Source organism: Elephas maximus, chromosome 3, assembly GCF_024166365.1.
Source record: "Elephas maximus indicus isolate mEleMax1 chromosome 3, mEleMax1 primary haplotype, whole genome shotgun sequence".
Taxonomy (NCBI): Eukaryota; Metazoa; Chordata; class Mammalia; order Proboscidea; family Elephantidae; genus Elephas; species Elephas maximus.
The window spans coordinates 7819180-7835854 of NC_064821.1; the positions used below are offsets into that span (position 1 = coordinate 7819180).

General features: G+C 44.9%; 1 long non-coding RNA gene across 1 annotated transcript in view; it reads left to right on the forward strand.

The window, feature by feature from the left end:
- The window catches only part of LOC126071961 (uncharacterized), a 37689-nt gene that overhangs the window by 8506 nt on the left and 12508 nt on the right, over positions 1-16675 (forward strand). The window lies entirely within an intron of this gene.

The following is a 16675-nucleotide window of genomic DNA, read 5'->3' on the forward strand; positions in this document are numbered from 1 at the left end:
TCCTTTTCGCTGACCCTCTACTTTACTAAACATGATGTCCTTTTCTAGCGAGTGGTCTTTCCCGATGACATGTCCGAAGTAAACGAGCCAAAGTCTCACCATCGTCTCTTCTAAGAGCATTCTGGTTGTATATCTTCTAAGACTGCTTTGTTCATTCTTCTGGCAGGCCTTAGTATATTCCGTATTTTTTGCCAACAACACAGTTTGAATCCATCAATTCTTCAGTCTTTCTTATTCATTGTCCAGGTTTCACGTGCATATGAGGGAACTGAAAATACCATGGCTTGGGTCAGACTCACCTTCGTCCTCAAAGTGACATCCTTGCTTTCTAAAACTTTAAAGAGGTCTTTTGCAGCAGATTTGCCCAATGCAATATGTTGTTTAATTTCTTGACTTGGGTGTTGAGTGTTCCATGGGTGTTGATTGTTGATCCAAGTAGTGCAAAACCATTGACAACTTCAATGATTGAAGTTGAAGTTGTTGATGATTTCATTCTACCATAACTATTAGAATGTCTAAAATCTTAAAAAGACTGACCACATCAAGTGTTGGAGAGGATGTGGAGGAACTGGAACTCATAGTTAAATGGCGCGACAACTTTGGAAAACAGTGTGATGGTTTCTTAAGCGGCTAAACACACACCTACCATGTGACCCAGCAGTTCCGCTCCTAGGTATTTTACCCAAGAGAAATGAAAGCAAATGTCTGTACAAAGACCTGTGTGAGGATGTTCACAACAACTTTATGTGTAGAGGAAGCTCAAGCCAGGGGGAGGCGGGGTGGCCATGTTCTGGAAGACAGCCCCAGCTGAAGTCCTTGGAGATGACTCCAGCCACAGCCTCCATCTGACTAGAACTACATGAGAAGCCAAACCACCACTAAGAAACCACTACCTGAACCCTCTCTCAAAACACAAAAGGCAATAATAGCAGGTTGTCATTTATGCCACGAAGCTTGGGGCGGTTTGTTCAGCAGAAACAGATAACTGTGTATTCATTTCCTGTGGCTGCCATCACAAAATACCACGAATAAGGTGACTCTTTAGAACAGAGGTGTATTGCTTCACCCTTCTAGAGCCCTGGTGGCTCAATGGTCAAGAGTTCCAAAAGGTCAAGCTGTTTGAAGCCACCAGCTGCTCCTTGGAAACCCTATGGGGCAGTTCTACTCCGTCCGACACAGTCACCATGAATTGGAATTGCATCGACTCGATGGCAACAGATTTTTGTTTTTTCATCTAGAGGCCAGAAGTCTGAAAACAAGATGTCAACAGGGTCATGCTCCCTCTTGAAATCTCCAGGGGAAGACGCTTCCTTGTGTCTCTCAGCTTCTGGTAGACTCAGGCATCCCTTGGCTTATGCATGCATCTTTACAAGGCTGTCTCCCTTAATCTGTCTCTGTGTCTCTTTTTTATCAAGACAACACTCAGACAGGGTTAGGACCCACCCTACTCCAGTGCTGATTTAGTCCCATATTTTCCAATTACTGATCTTTCTTTATTTCCGACTTTCACATTCCAACCACTAGTAATTATCAATGCATCTTGATTGCAAGTTTGATCAATTTCAGACTGCAGAACTTGGTAAAAAAATCTTCAATTTCTTCGTCTTTGGCATTAGTGGTTGGTGGGTAAATTTGAATAATAGTCATATTAACTGGTCTTCCTTGTAGGCATATGGATATTATCCTATCACTGACAGCGTTGTATTTCAGGGTAGATCTTGAAATGTTCTTTTTGACGATGAACGGGATACCATTCCCCTTGAATTTGTCACGCCCGGCATAGTAGACCATATGATTGTCCAATCCAAAATTGCCAAGACCAGTCCATTTCAGCTCACTAATGCCTAGGAAAATGAATAAGGAAGACTGAAGGAGAATTGATGTCTTTGAGTTGTGGTGTTAATGAAGAATATTGACAATACTACGGACTGCCAAAAGAACAATCTGTCAGAAGAAGTACAGCCAGAATGCTCCTTAGAAGCGAGGATGATGAGACTTTGTCTCATAAACTTGGGACATGTTATCAGGAGGGATCAGTCCCTGGAGAAGGACATTACACTTGGTAAAGTGGAGGGTCAGTGAAAAAGAGAAAGACCCTCCACGAGATGGATTGCCTCAGTAGCTGCAACAATGAGCTCAAACATAACAACGATTGTGAGGATGGCACAGGACTGGGCAGGGTTTCATTCTCTTGTCCATGGGATCTCTGTGAGTTGGAACCGACTCCATGGCACCTAACAACAACACCTAGGATATCGATCTTCAAGCGTTCCATTTCATTTTTTACAACTTCCAATTTTCCTAGATTCATATTTTATACATCCCACGTTCCTATTATTAATAGATTTTGCAGCCGTTTCTTCTCATTTTTGAGTTGTGTCACATCAGCAGATGAAGGCCCCCAAAGCTTGACCATCCACGTCCCGAAGGTTGACTCTATTTTGAGGAGGCAGCTGCTCTTCCCCAATCGTATTTTGAGTGCCTTCCAGCCTGAGGAGCTCGTCTTCCAGCACTACGTCAGTGTTCCACTGCTACTCATAAGGTTTTCACTAGCCACTTTTTTTTTAGAGGTAGATCACCGGGTCCTTCTTCCCAGTCTCTCTTAGTCTGGGAGCTCTAGAGAAACCTGTCCACCATGGGTGACCCTGCTGGTATTTGGATACCGGTGGCATAGCTTCCAGCATCACAGCAACATGTAAGCCCCCACAGTATGACAGATTCACAGAAAAGTGGTGGATTCAACCCACGCCAAACTGGAACAAGCTGACACCGCTTCCTTCGATAACTCGACCTGAAGAATCTTTGACCATGCTTTAAGACCTAGCCTCATCTATGAAGCATCTTCCAACTTGCTCCTTCCCTCTGCAGGCACTATCTGTTCCTCCCCAGGCTCTCCCAGCCCTGACCACAGCCCGGTTTGTGCTAGCTCCCTCCCGTCGGACTCTGGGCTCCGTGAGACAAGGCAGCATCTGTCTCGTTCACCTCTCCATGCCCAGAGCCCAGCATACTGTTGCTATTGGTGTTGTTAGTTCTCTAGTGCTGCCGTAACAGAAATACCACAAGTCATTGGCTTTAACAAAGGGAAATTTATTCTCTCGTAGTTTAGGAGGATAGAAGTCCAAATTCAGGGTGCCAGCTCTGGGGAAAGTCTGAGGACCTTGTCATCAATCTTCCCAGGATGAGAAGCTTCTCAGTGAAGGGACCCCAAGTCTAAAGAATGTGCTATTCTCCTGGCTCTAGTTTCTTGGTGCTTTGAGGTTCCCCATGTCTCTCTGCTCACTTCTCTCTCCTATCTCTCAAATGAGAACAAAGAAAACGTCAGCACCACAAAAAAAAAAAAAAAAACGCTCTACAAAATGACAGCAATAAACTCACACCTATCAATAATTACACCGAATGTAAATGGCCTAAATGCACCCATAAAAAGACAGAGAGTGACAGAATGGATTAATAAAAAGGATCCATCAATATGCTGTCTACAAGAGACACACCTTAGAAACAAAGATGTAAATTTATTAAAAATCAAAGGATGGAAAAAAATATATCAAGCAAACAGCTACCAAAAAAGAGCAAGAGTGGTAATACTAACCTCACGTAAAATAGACTTTAAAATAAAATCCACCATAAAAGACAAAGAAGAACACTATGTAATGATTAAAGGGACGATGTGTCATGAAGACATACCCATAATAAACATCTACGCACCCAATGACAGGGCTCCAAAATACATAAAACAAACTCTAACAGCACTGAAAACAGAAATTGACAGTACCACAATAACAGTGGGAGGCTTCAACACACTCCTGTCAAGAGACTGACTTAAGACACAACCTAATCCTGTAGACGGAGTCCTGCCTCATTAACATAACTGCCGCTAATCCCACCTCATTAACATCACAGAGATAGGATTTACAACACGTAGCAAAATCACATCAGATGACAAAACGGTAGACAATCGCACAATACTGGGAATCGTGGCCCAGCCAAGTTGACACATTTGGGGGGACACAGTTCAGTATATAACAGCTGCCATCGAGTTGGCACCGACTCATGGCAACACCATGCACAAAGGAACAAAACACTGCCTGGTCCTGCGTCACCTCCATGATCGGTTGCAGGTCGTACCATTGTGATCTGGAGGGTTTCCCACCTCTCACGCAGGAGACACGGGGTTGATTCCTGGCCAAGGCACCCCGTGCAGCCGCCACCCGTATATCAGTGGAGGCTTGTATGTTAGGTTTCAGCAGAGCTCCCAGGCTAAGCCAAACTAGGAAAAAAAGACCTTTTTATCTGCTTCCAAAAACCAGCCAATGGAAACTCTATGGATCCCAACACAGCACACTCCTGGGCACACAGCAGCTTAGGATAGAAATAAATGTTGCCGAATAAATGAATGAGTGAAACAAAGACAAGTTTCTAAGCTTCAGGCCAGGCTAAATGATATAAACGTATCTATTTCCTCCAAGGGAAAGGAAATACTTCCAGATCGTTTCTTAGAAATTAAACCAAGGCCTATTTTCCCAGTGAATAAGCAGTTCCCGGGAGAGGAAACAGGCGTGGCAAACAAGCTCTCAAGGAACTGTGTGATCTTGTTAGTAATTACAGAAACAAAATTAAGGCCACGAGCTAGCATTAAGCGCTGTTGGCAACCACTGTTGCTAAACCACAAGCTACCCCGAGATGTACTGGTTTAAAACAATCGTCCTTTTATTTACAGATTCTGTAGGTCAGGAAATTGGGCAGGGCTCAGCTGGGGCATTCTTCCGTTCCATGTGGGCGGACACTGGGCTTACTTGGTGGTATCTGGCTGGTGGATGGCAGCTGGCCTGGTGGAGACCTTGGTGAGAATGGCTAGATGGCTGAGCTCAGCTGGGATAGTGGACCGAAGAGTTTACAAGTGGCTTTTCCAGCATGATGGTCTTGGGGTGTGTTATGGAGCCCTGGTGGCACAGTAGTTAATTAAGTACTCGGCTGCTAAGGGAAAGGTTAGCAGTTTGAACCCACACAGTGACTGCAGGAGAAAGACCTGGCAAGCTGCTCCCATAAAGTTTACAGCCTAGAAAACCCTATGGGGGCAGTTCTACTCTGTCACACATGGTCCCCATGAGTCAAAATCGACTCAGTGGTACCTAACAATGTGGACATAACTGTGCGCCCCCAAAAGATGTGCCGAAGTCCTAACCTTTGTACCTGTGAGTGTGACCTTGTATGGAAATAAATTTTGGTTATTGTTATCAGTTAAGGAAGTTGTAACAGAGTAGAATGGGTCCTGATCCCTTCTGAGTGGTGTCTTAGAAAAGAGGAGGACAGACAGAGATGGAGTCACACACATGGGAAGACGCCAGCTGAGGACCTGTCTACAAACCAAAGAACAAGAAACACCAAGGTCTAAGCAGCCGAAAGAGAACAAGGAGTTTCACCTGGAGCCAACAGATACATCCCTAGAGGGAGCATCCTGCCAGTGCCCTGAATTTGGACTTCCAGCCTCCAGAACTGTGAGACCATGAAGTTCTGTTTTTCACAGCTGCTCTTGGTTTATGCTATTTTGTTACGGCAGCCCTGAGAACCGAAGAGTTGTTGCTGAACTTCTTACGTGGAGTCTGACTTCCCTCAGAGCATGTACTCCTAGAGAACCAGAAGGAAGCTGGTGACCTTTTATGCTCCAACCCCAGGGATCACAGCTCCACTTTCACCGTATTCGAATGGTCCAAGCAGTCACAGGGCCACATTCAAGGGTAGGATGCAGACCCCACCTCTTGATGAGAAGAGGATCAGAGAATTTCAAGGCCCGGTTTAAAAAATGCCACAAACACCTATTAAACTACAAAAAAAAAGTGATAAAAATCCAATGCTGGCAAGGCTGTCTGGAGATAAGACAGTGATGATCCATGTTATGGATTAAATTGTGCCCCCACCCCCCCAAAAAATGTGTTGTAAATCCTACTGTACCTGTGGTTCTGGTCCATTTGGGAATAGGGTCTTCTTCATTATGTTAATGAGGTGGTTTTTATTACTGTAGGGTGTGTCTTACATCAATCTCTTTTGAGATGTAAAAGAGCAGAGTAAGCAAGTAGCAAAAAAGCGCAGGCGGGGAAGATAGATGACACGCCACATGAGATCTCCAAGGAATGGAGGAACAGAAGCTGAAGAAAGATGAGGACTTTCACCTGAGCAAACAGAGAGAGCAAGCCTTCCCCTAGAGCTAGGGCCCTGAATTCAGACTTCTAGCCTCCTAAACCGTGAGAAAATAAAGCCACCCACTTGTGGTATTTCTGTTATAGCAGCACTAGAAACTAAGACACTCCAAGATGGCTGGAGCTGGTGTGACCTGGGGCCAACTTTTTGGGAAAGAACTTGGGGGTTTTCTCACTAGTTCCTAACCCCAACTCCTCCTCTGCTTCCACCTACGAGGCCCATGCTATTCTTGCACACGGGGACAGGAAGGTTATTCCATTTCTCCTGCTATATCCTACTAGTTGCCATTGAGCCAATTCCGACTCATGGCAACACCATGTGTTTTAGAGTACAACTACTGCACTCCATAGGGTTTTCATGGCTGTGACCCTCAGAAGGAGATTGCCAGGCCTTTCTTCCAAGGTGCCTCTGGGTGGGTTCAAACCGCCAACTTTTCAGTTAGTACTCAGTGCTTCACCTGTATGTTTGGAGCTCTGAAAACTCTTCAAAGCTGTCTCCAGCCAGCGCCACGCTGGGATTAGGATCTATTTGGGGTCGTTCTAGAAAGAAGGCACTCGTTTCCTCTGCTTTCAGATCCTCAAAGTCATCATAATTAAAGAAAAAATTAAAAATCAGCAGTTGCCAGAGGCTCAGGAGGAGTGAGGAGGAGAGGCATGAATAGGGGGAGCAGAGGGCATTTTTAGGGCGGTGAGACTATTCTACGTGACACTGCCATGGTGGACACGTAGGGCTGTACGACTCAAAGAGAGAGCCATCATGTGAACTGTGGGCTTTAGTCACATAAATATCCTGTTGTTAGTTGCCATTCAGTCAACTCCGACTCATGGTGCCCCATGTGTGCAGAGCAGAACTGCTCCACAGGGTTTTCGAGGCTGTGACTTTTCTCAGGCAGGTCTCCAGACTGATCTTCCAAGGCGCCTCTGGGTGGGTTTGAACTGCCAACCTTTTGGTTAGTTGTCACGTACGTCATCAGTTCCTCCACCCAGGGACTCAGCTGCCATTGAGTCAACTTCAACTCATGGTGGCCTCATGTGTGTCAGAGTAGAACTGTGCTCCGTGGGGTTTTCAACGGCTGTGTCCAGCTCCTAACACGGTGCCTGACACACAGTAGCCACTCAATAAACGTTTATTGAATGGTTGCATCTGTTGACTCTTTGTCATTGTTACTTGGTGTCTGTCATGGATTGAATTGTGTCCCCAAAAAGTGCCTGTGGACTTGTCGAGGTCACAGCTCCCAGTATTGTTTGATTGTCCACCATTTTGTCACCTGATGTGATTTCCCTGTGTGTTGTAAATCCTATCACTATGATGTAATGAGATGGATTAGTGGCAGTTATATTGCTGAGATCTACAAGATTAGATAGTGTCTTAAGCCAATCTCTTTTGAGATATAAAAGAGAGAAGTGAGCAGAGAGACAGCGGGACCTCATACCACCAAGAAAGCAGTGTTAGGAGTAGAGCATGTCCTTTGGACCTGAGGTTCCTGTGCAGAGAAGCTCCTAGACCAGGGAAAGACTGATGACAAGGACCTTCCTCCAGAGCCAACAGAGAGAGAAAGCCTTGCCCTGGAGCTGATGCCCAGAATTTGGACTTGCAGCCAACTAGACTGTGAGAGAAGAAATTTCTCCTTGTTAAAGCCATCCACTTGTGGTATTTCTGTTATAGCAGCACTAGATAACTAAGACAACGTCTATTATATTATTTTCTCTATTTTTCTGAATGTTTAAACTACTTTAAAATATTTTTTAGGCTCTTTTATAGCCTTTATTTTTTATCTTTTTTAATAAGCCCTGGGTGGCACAAACAGTTAAATGCTCGACTACTAGCCAAAAGGTTGGCAGTTTGAACCCACCCAAAGGTGCCTCAGAAGAAAGGCCTGGCAATCTCCTTCCAAAAGGTCCCAGCCTTGAAAACCGTATGAAGCTGTTCTCCTCTACACACATGGAGTCAATATGAGTCAGAATTGACTTAAGGGCAACTAACAGCAGACTTGATATTTTAGAATACTTTTAGATTTACGGGAAATTTGTGCAGAAGGTACAAAGAGTCACAGTGTGCCCCCCTCCCTCCTGCACAGTTTTTTCCTAGTATTAACATCTTGCATTTCTAGGGCACATTTGTCATAACTGATAAACCAATATTGATATATCAAAATACTTTTTAACTAAAAAAAAATTCAAAATGCCGTAGGATGCACACTCTGGTTGGGGTCTGGTGGGCTCCCAGTGGTCCCGTTTCCTCCCCGGCCGCTGGGAACCCACGCAGGTGGCCTGGCCGTGCCTTCACATCTGCCGCTGTGCTTAGATTAAACGCTGCAGATAATGACACCCCGCGGGGCGCGCCTGGCAGGTGGCCAGAATTGTGCCCTTGCATGGAGGGTGGAAATTTGCAGCCCAGCCTGGCACATTGAGAGGTCGTGAGCTGGAGAACAGAGCTCAGATGGCGGAGGGGCTGGGGCAGGGGCGGCCGCCCAGCCTGGGCACAGATACAGCCAAATAGGGGTCCCCAGTGTGTCTTCTCATGAATGCTTCTCTGGAAACCCATAGAGCCTCAGAAATCAGTCAGAATGCAGGAGGAAGGGATGGGAGAAACCCCAGAGTGTTCTGGAGCCAGAAAATTTTAGATCTCAATCTTAGGTAGGGTGGTTCTGTGGTTAGAATGTTTCTTAGAATTACCTCTTTCATAACTCCATGAATGACCACTCCACTACCACCACCTGTCTGTTTGTCTGTCTGTTTGTCATATTTTGGTGGCTCGAGTGTTGCCGTGATGCTGGAAGCTATGCCACCAGTATTTCAAATACCAGTAGGGTTACCCGCAGTGGACAGGTTTCAGCAGAGCTTCCAGACTAAGACTAGGAAGACAGGCCTGGTGATCTAACTTCTTAAAAAAGCAGCCGGTGAAAACCTTATGAATAGCAGTGGAACACTGTCTGATATAGTGCTGGAAGATGAGCCCCCCACGTTGGAAGGCACTCAAAAGATGACTGGGGAAGAGCTGCCTCCTCAAAGTAGGGTCGACCTTAATGACACGAATGGAGTCAAGCTTTTGGGACCTTCATTTGTTGATATGGCACAACTCAAAATGAGAAGAAACAGCTGCAAACAGTCATTAATAATCAGAATGTGGAGTGTACGAAGTATGAATCTAGAAAAATTGGAAATTGTCAAAAATGAAATGGAACCCATAAACATCCATATCCTAGGAATCAGTGAGCTGAAATGGGCTGGTATCGGCCGTTCTGAATCAGACAATCATATGGTCTACTCTGCCAAGTGTGATAAATTGAACAGGAACGGCATTCATTGTCAAAAAGAGAATTTCAAGATATCCTGAAGGGCAACGCTGTCAGTGACAGGACGATATCCATATGCCTACAAGGAAGACCGGAAACCCTGGTGGCATAGTGGTTAAGTGCTACGGCTGCTAACCAAAGGGTAGGCAGTTCAAATCCGCCAGGTGCTCCTTGGAAACTCTATGGGGCAGCTTTACTCTGTCCTATAGGGTTGCTATGAGTCGGAATCGACTTGATGGCACTGGGTACAAGGAAGACCAGTTAGTAGGACTATTATTCAAATATATGCATCAACTACTAATGCCAAAGACAAAGAAATTGAAGATTTTTACCAACTTCTGCAGTCTGAAATTGATCAAATATGCAACCAAGATGCATTGATAATTACTGGTGATTGGAATGTCAAAGTTGGGGAAAAAAAAAAAAGATTAGTATTTGAAAATAAAGCCTTGGTGATAGAAAAAACACCAGAGTGCGTGTGACAGAATTTTGAAGGACCAATGACTTATTCATTGGAAGTACCTTTTTTCACCAACATAAACGGCAACTATACACATAGACCTCACCAGACGGAAAACACAGGAATCAAATCAACTACGTCTGTGGAAAGAGACGATGAAAAAGGTCAATATCATCAGTCAGAACAAGGCCAGGGGCCGGCTGCAGAACAGACCATCAATTGCTCATACTCAAGTTCAAGCTGAAACTGAAGAAAATCAGAGCAAGTCCATGAGAGCCAAAATACGACCTTGAGTATATCCCACCTGAATTTAGAGACCATCTCAAGAATAGATTTGACACGTTGAACACTAATGACAAAAGACCAGATGAGATGTGGGATGACATCAAGGATATCATATATGAATAAAGTAAGAGGTCATTAAAAAGACAGAAAAAAAAAAAATCAGATGTCAGAAGAGACTCCGAAACTTGGTATTGAACATGAAGTAGCTAAAGTGAACAGATAAAATGATGACATAACAGAGCTGTTCAAAAGATTTCAAAGGGCAGCTGAAGAAGACAAAATAAAAAATTATAATGAAACGTGCAAAGACCTGGAGATAGAAAACCAAAACGGAAGAACACGCTCAGCATTTCTCAAGCTGAAAGAACTGAAGAAAAAATTCAAGCTTCAAGTTGCAATACTGAAGGATTCTATGGGCAAAATATTGAATGACACCAAACCAAAAACCCAGTGTCGTCAAGTCGATTCCAACTCATAGCAACCCTATAGGATAGAATAGAGCTGCCCCATAGAGTTTCCAAGGAGCACCGGGTGGATTCAAACTGCCAACCCTTTGGTTAGCAGCCACAGCACTTAACCACTACACCACCAGGGTTTCCACTGAACAACACAGGAAGCATCAAAATAAGATGGAAGGAATACATAGCCACTGTACCAAAAAGAATTGGTCGATGTTCAACCATTTCAGATGGTAGCATATGATCAGGAACTGATGGTACCAAAGGAAGAAGTCCAAGCTGCACTGAGGCACTGGCAAAAAACAAGTCTCCAGGAATTGAGAGAATACCAATTGAGATGTTTCAACAAACGGATGCAGGGCTGGAAGCTCTCACTTATCTTATGCCAAGAAATTTGGAAGACAGCTACCTGGCCAACTGACTGAAAGAGATCCATATTTGTGGCCATTTCAAAGAAAGGTGATCCAACTGAATGCAAAAATTATTGAACAATATCATCAATGCCACAGGCAAATAAAATTTTGCTGAAAAAAATTAAAAAATGGCTGCAGCAGTACATCAACAGGGAAATGGCAGAAACTCAGCCTGGTTTCAGAAGAGGATGTGGAACCAGGGATATCATTGCTGATGTCAGATGGATTTTGGCTGAAAGCAGAGAATACTAGAAAGATGTTTACCTGTGTTTTATTGACTATGCAAAGGCATTCGACTGTGTGGATCATAACAAACTATGGATAATACTGCGAAGAATGGGAATTCCAGAACACTTAATTTTGCTCATGGGTAACCTGTGCATAGACCAAGAGAAAGTTGTTCGGACAGAACAAGGGGATACTGATTGGCTTAAAGTCAGGAAAGGTGTGTGTCAAGGTTGTATTCTTTCACCATACCTATTTAATCTGTATGCTGAACAAATAATCCAAAAAGCTGGACTATGTGAAGAAGAACGGGGCATCAGGATTGGAGGAAGCCTCATTAACAACCTGTGTTGTGCAGATGACACAGCCTTGCTTTCTGAAAGTGAAGAGGACTTGAAGCACTTACTGATGAAGATCAAAGACCACAGCCTTCAGTATGGATTACACCTCAACATAAAGAAAACAAAAATCCTCACAACTGGACCAATAAACAACATCATGATAAAATGGTGAAAAGATTGAAGTTGACAAGGATTTCATTTTACTTGCATCCACAATCAACAGCCATGAAAGCAGGAGTCAAGAAATCAAATGACCCATTGCATTGGGCAAATCTGCTGCAAAAGACCTCTTTAAAGTGTTAAAAAGCAAAGATGTCACCTTAAGGACTAAGGTGTGCCTGACTCAGTCTCCTCAAATGCATGTAGTTTTACTCATCTACTGCTGCCATGACAGAAACAGCTCAAGTGGATGGCTTTAACAAAGATAAATTTATTTCTTTACAGTAAAGTAGGCTAAAGTCCAAATTCAGGGCGTCAGCTCCAGGGGAAGGCTTTCTCTCTCTGTCGGCCTTCTCATGAATCTTCCCCTGGACTAGGAGCTTCTCTGCGCAGGAACCCCAGGTCCAAAGGACACGCTCTGCTCCTGGTGCTGCTTTCTTGGTGGTATGAGGTATCCCCCTCTCTGCTCACTTCTCTTTCCTTTTGTCTCTTTTAAGATAAAAGGTGGTGCAGGCCACACCGCAGGGAAACTTCCTTTACATTGGATCAGGGATGTGACCTTCCTAAGGGTGTTACAATCCCACCCTGATCCTCTTTAACATAAAATTACAATCACAAAGTAGAGGACAGCTACACAACACTGCGGATCATGGCCCTGACAAATGGATACACACATTCTTGGGGGGACATAATTTAATCCATGACATGCCACCCTTTGCCCCCCCAAAAATCACATCCTTGCAACATGCAAAACACATTCATCCCATCATAAAAGCAAAAGTCTTAAATCAACTCCAAGTCCAAAATCCAAAAATTGCTCTTCATCTGTGAAATCTAGAATACAAGCTATCTGCTTCCAAAGGGACAATGGCAGAACAGGCACCAGCTAGACATTTCCATTACAAATGGGAGAAACTGGAGGGAAAGAAGGCATAACAGGCATTGAGCCAGTGAGCAGAACACATTACATTAGCCCTCAAGGCTTTGAAAATAATCCTTTGTTCTCTAAGACCGTTTACACAATGGCCCTGCCCTCCAGACTCCAGGTTTTGGCCACACTCTCTGGATTCTGAGTGGAGGCCCCTCGGCCCTGGGCTTCAGCTCCGTCTTCCAGGCCCCCTGGGACAGCAACTCTGCTCCCTCGGCTTTAGGTGCAAAATTCTCTTAGTCCATCTGAGTGGTGACTCCGCCCTTAGAAACACCAGAGGCCATGGCTCCACCCTTTGAAACCCCTGAGGTCATGGACATACCTTTTGAGACTGAGGCAGCTCGGCTTCTTGGGTTCCTTGTTTCTTCAGTTTCTGCTTCCTGGTTTCTCGGCCTCTCAGCTCTTTGGGCCTCAAGCCTGCATCTGCCCTGCTGGGGCAAGTGTTCCAAAGCTCAGTAGCTCCATCGCTAAGTGCCTGGAGGCACCCCACTCCGCCAGGAAGCCTCCTGCATGCAGGCACTCAGCTCTCACCCCGTGGGTCGGCTCCAGCACCCCACTCCGCCAGGAAGCCTCCTGCGTGCGGGCACTCAGCTCTCACCCCGTGGGTCGGCTCCAGCACCCCACTCCGCCAGGAAGCCTCCTGCACGCGGGCACTCAGCTCTCACCCCGTGGGTCGGCTCCAGCACCCCACTCCGCCAGGAAGCCTCCTGCACGCGGGCACTCAGCTCTCACCCCGTGGGTCGGCTCCAGCACCACCTAGCACTGGTCTCCTGGTTCTGCTGCTGTGACTCCTCTATCCATTCACAGTTTCGAAACTGCTTCCACATTTAGGTATCTGTTTTAGAGCAGCAGCCAACTCTCTCAGTACCAAACTCTTAGTCATCTAGTTCTGCTCTAACAGAAATACCACATGTGGATGGCTTTAACAAAGAGAAATTTATTTCTTCACAGTAAAATAGGCTAAAAGTCCAAATTCAGGGCATCGGCTCCAGGGGAAGGCTTTCTCTCTCTATTGGCTCTGGAGGAAGGTCCTTCTCGTCAATCTTCCCCTGGAGTAGGAGCTTCTCTGTGCAGGAATCCTGGGTCCAAAGGACGTGCTCTGCTCCCAGTGCTGCTTTCTTGGTGGTATGCTGTCCTCAACTCTCTGCTTGCTTCTCTTTCCTTTTATCTCTTGTAAGATAAAAGCTGGTGCAGGCCAGGCCCCAGGGAAACTTCATTTACATTGGATCAGGAATGTGACCGTAGTAAGGGTGTTACAATCTCACCCTAACCCTCTTTAACAAAAAATTACAGTCACAAAGTAGAGGACAACCACACAATACTGGGAATCATGGCCCAGCCAAATTAATACACACATTTTGGGGGGCGACATAATTCCATCCACGACACATGTGAAAGCTGGTCAATGAATAAGCAAGACTGAAGAATTGATGCATTTGAATTTTGGTGTTGGTGAAAAATATTGCATATACCACGGACTGCCAGAAGAACAAACTAATCTGTCTTGGAAGAATTACAGCCAGAATGCTCCTTAAAAGCAAGAACTTTGGACACGTTATCAGGAGGGACCAGTCCCTGGAGAAGGACACCATGCTTGGTAAAGTACAGGGTCACTGAAAAAGAAGAAGACCCTCGAAGAGATGAATCAACACAGTGGCTGCGACAATGGGCTCAGGCGTAACAATGATTGTGAGGACGGCACAGGACCAGCCAGTGTTTCATTCTGTTGTACGTGAGGTTGTTAGAGTTGGAGCCAGCTCAATGGCACCTAAGAACAACCACGTCACTATCGAATATCTCTTTGTAGGGCATTTCACTTTTAAGACAATAGTAAAAAACCTACCATCTGCCTAATTTGCTCTTTACCAACGTAAGTCTGGCAGTAAAGAACGCTGAGGTATGAGGTGAGAGTAATGCCGGCTTCGATAATTAAGGTTATGTGTCAACCTGGTTGGGCCGTAATTCTCAGTGATTGGGCAGTTATGTAACGATATAATCCTGCAATTACATGATGATGACGTTTGGTAGGTATGTAACGATGTGATTTCACAGTTAGGTAACGATGAATCTTGGCAGTTAAGTAGTGATGTAGTCATCCATTTTGTGATCCAATGTGGTCATCCTCCATTTTTGCAGAACGCCAATTTCACGTAGTGACCTGGTCTTTTGAACCTAACCATGTTGATAAGTGAGGAGAACCAAATCAAAAGCAAATCTATTGCTGTTGAGTCGATTCTCACCCATAGTGACCCTATAGAATAGAACTGCCCCATAGGGTTTCCAAGGCTGTAAATCTTTACAGAATCAGACCACCACATCTTTCTCCTGCAGAGCTGCTGATGGGTTCGAAAGTGAGGAAACGGTGTATTTATTAACCACCTACTGTGTGCCAAGGTCTCTGGGTAGTGAAAACAGTTTGTGCTCAACTACTAACCTAAAGGTTGGCAGTTCAAACCTACCCAGCAGTGAGTGATCTCCTTCCTTAAAGGTTGTTGTTGTTGTTGTTGTTGTTGTTAGGTGTCGTGGAGTCAATTGCAACTCATAACAACCCCATGTAACAGAGTTGAACTGCCCCATAGCATTTTCTAGACTGTCTGTCCTATAGGGTCGCTATGAGTTGGAATCGACTCAATGGCACTGGGTTTTGTTTTTTTTTTGTTTTTAATCTTTACGGAAGCAGATGGCCAGGTCTTACTCCTATGGAGTCTATGGGTGGATTCAAACAGACAACCTTTTGGTTAGTAGCTGAGCACTTAACTGTTGGGCCACCAGAGCTCCTGATGTAAAGATCACAGCCAAGAAAACCCTATGGAACGGTTCTACTCTGAAACATGTGGGGTCACCATGAGTTAAAATTGACTTGATGGTAATTGGTTTGGCTTTTTTGGTACTGTGCAGCAGGCTTGTACTAGATGCTAGAGATACAATGGGGCATAAAAAAACAAGAAAAAGCCCTGATCCCTGGAGCTTGCAAACAAGTAACTCTCACATTTTACAGACGACAAAATTGAGGAACAGATAGGTTATAAAACCTGCAGAGATAAAGTAGTAGAGGTGGGATTTGAATCTAGGTAGCCCCAGATCCTCCGTGCTCTGCCACGTCGCGGGTGGCTAGGATGTTTCTAGAAGGACACAGAGCCAGCGAGCAGACCCATAGGGATCTGCAGGTACACAAGACCCATCCCCTCCAGAGACTTCCAGAAATAAGTGGGGGAGGTTTTTGTTTGTTTGTTAAATATAATTACAGAAAGTCAACTACAAAAGTAAAATAAAGCGCTTTCTCTGTCCTTTCCTTTTTTCTTTAAAAATAGATTCACCAGGAGGAAGACAGGCATAGGAGAGTCACAGCTAAAGGGTAAACCAAAAAGTAAACCCATTGCCCTCAGTTGATTCCGTCGCATGGCGACCCCACGTGTTACAGACTGGAACTGCTCCATAGGGTTTTTTTATTGGCTGTGATCTTTAAGAAGCCCTGGTGGCACCGGGGTTAAGCGATTGGCTGCTGAGAGGTTCATGGTTCAAACCCACCAGCTGCTTCTCGAGAGAAAGATGTGACAGTCTGCTTCCATAAAGGTTAAAAAAACAAAAACTGTTGCTTATGAGTCCATTCCGACTCGCAGCGACCCTATAGGACAGAGTAGAACTGCCCCAAAGGGTTTCCAGGGAGTGCCGGGTGGATTCAAACTGCTGACCTTTTCGTTAGCAGAAAAAACCCCAACCCTTAACCACTACTTCACGAGGACAAACTTCAGTAACTTGAATTCCCAAAGCCCCCACCCGCAGAGGTCCTGTTTGCTCTTGTTTCACACACAATGAGTTTGGAAAGGCCAAGGGGCCAGGGTCACCAAAAGCCTTAGGCAAATGCCTTTGGACTTTGTATTGAAGGGGTTGAGGATGGAGGCAAAGAAAATTAAAG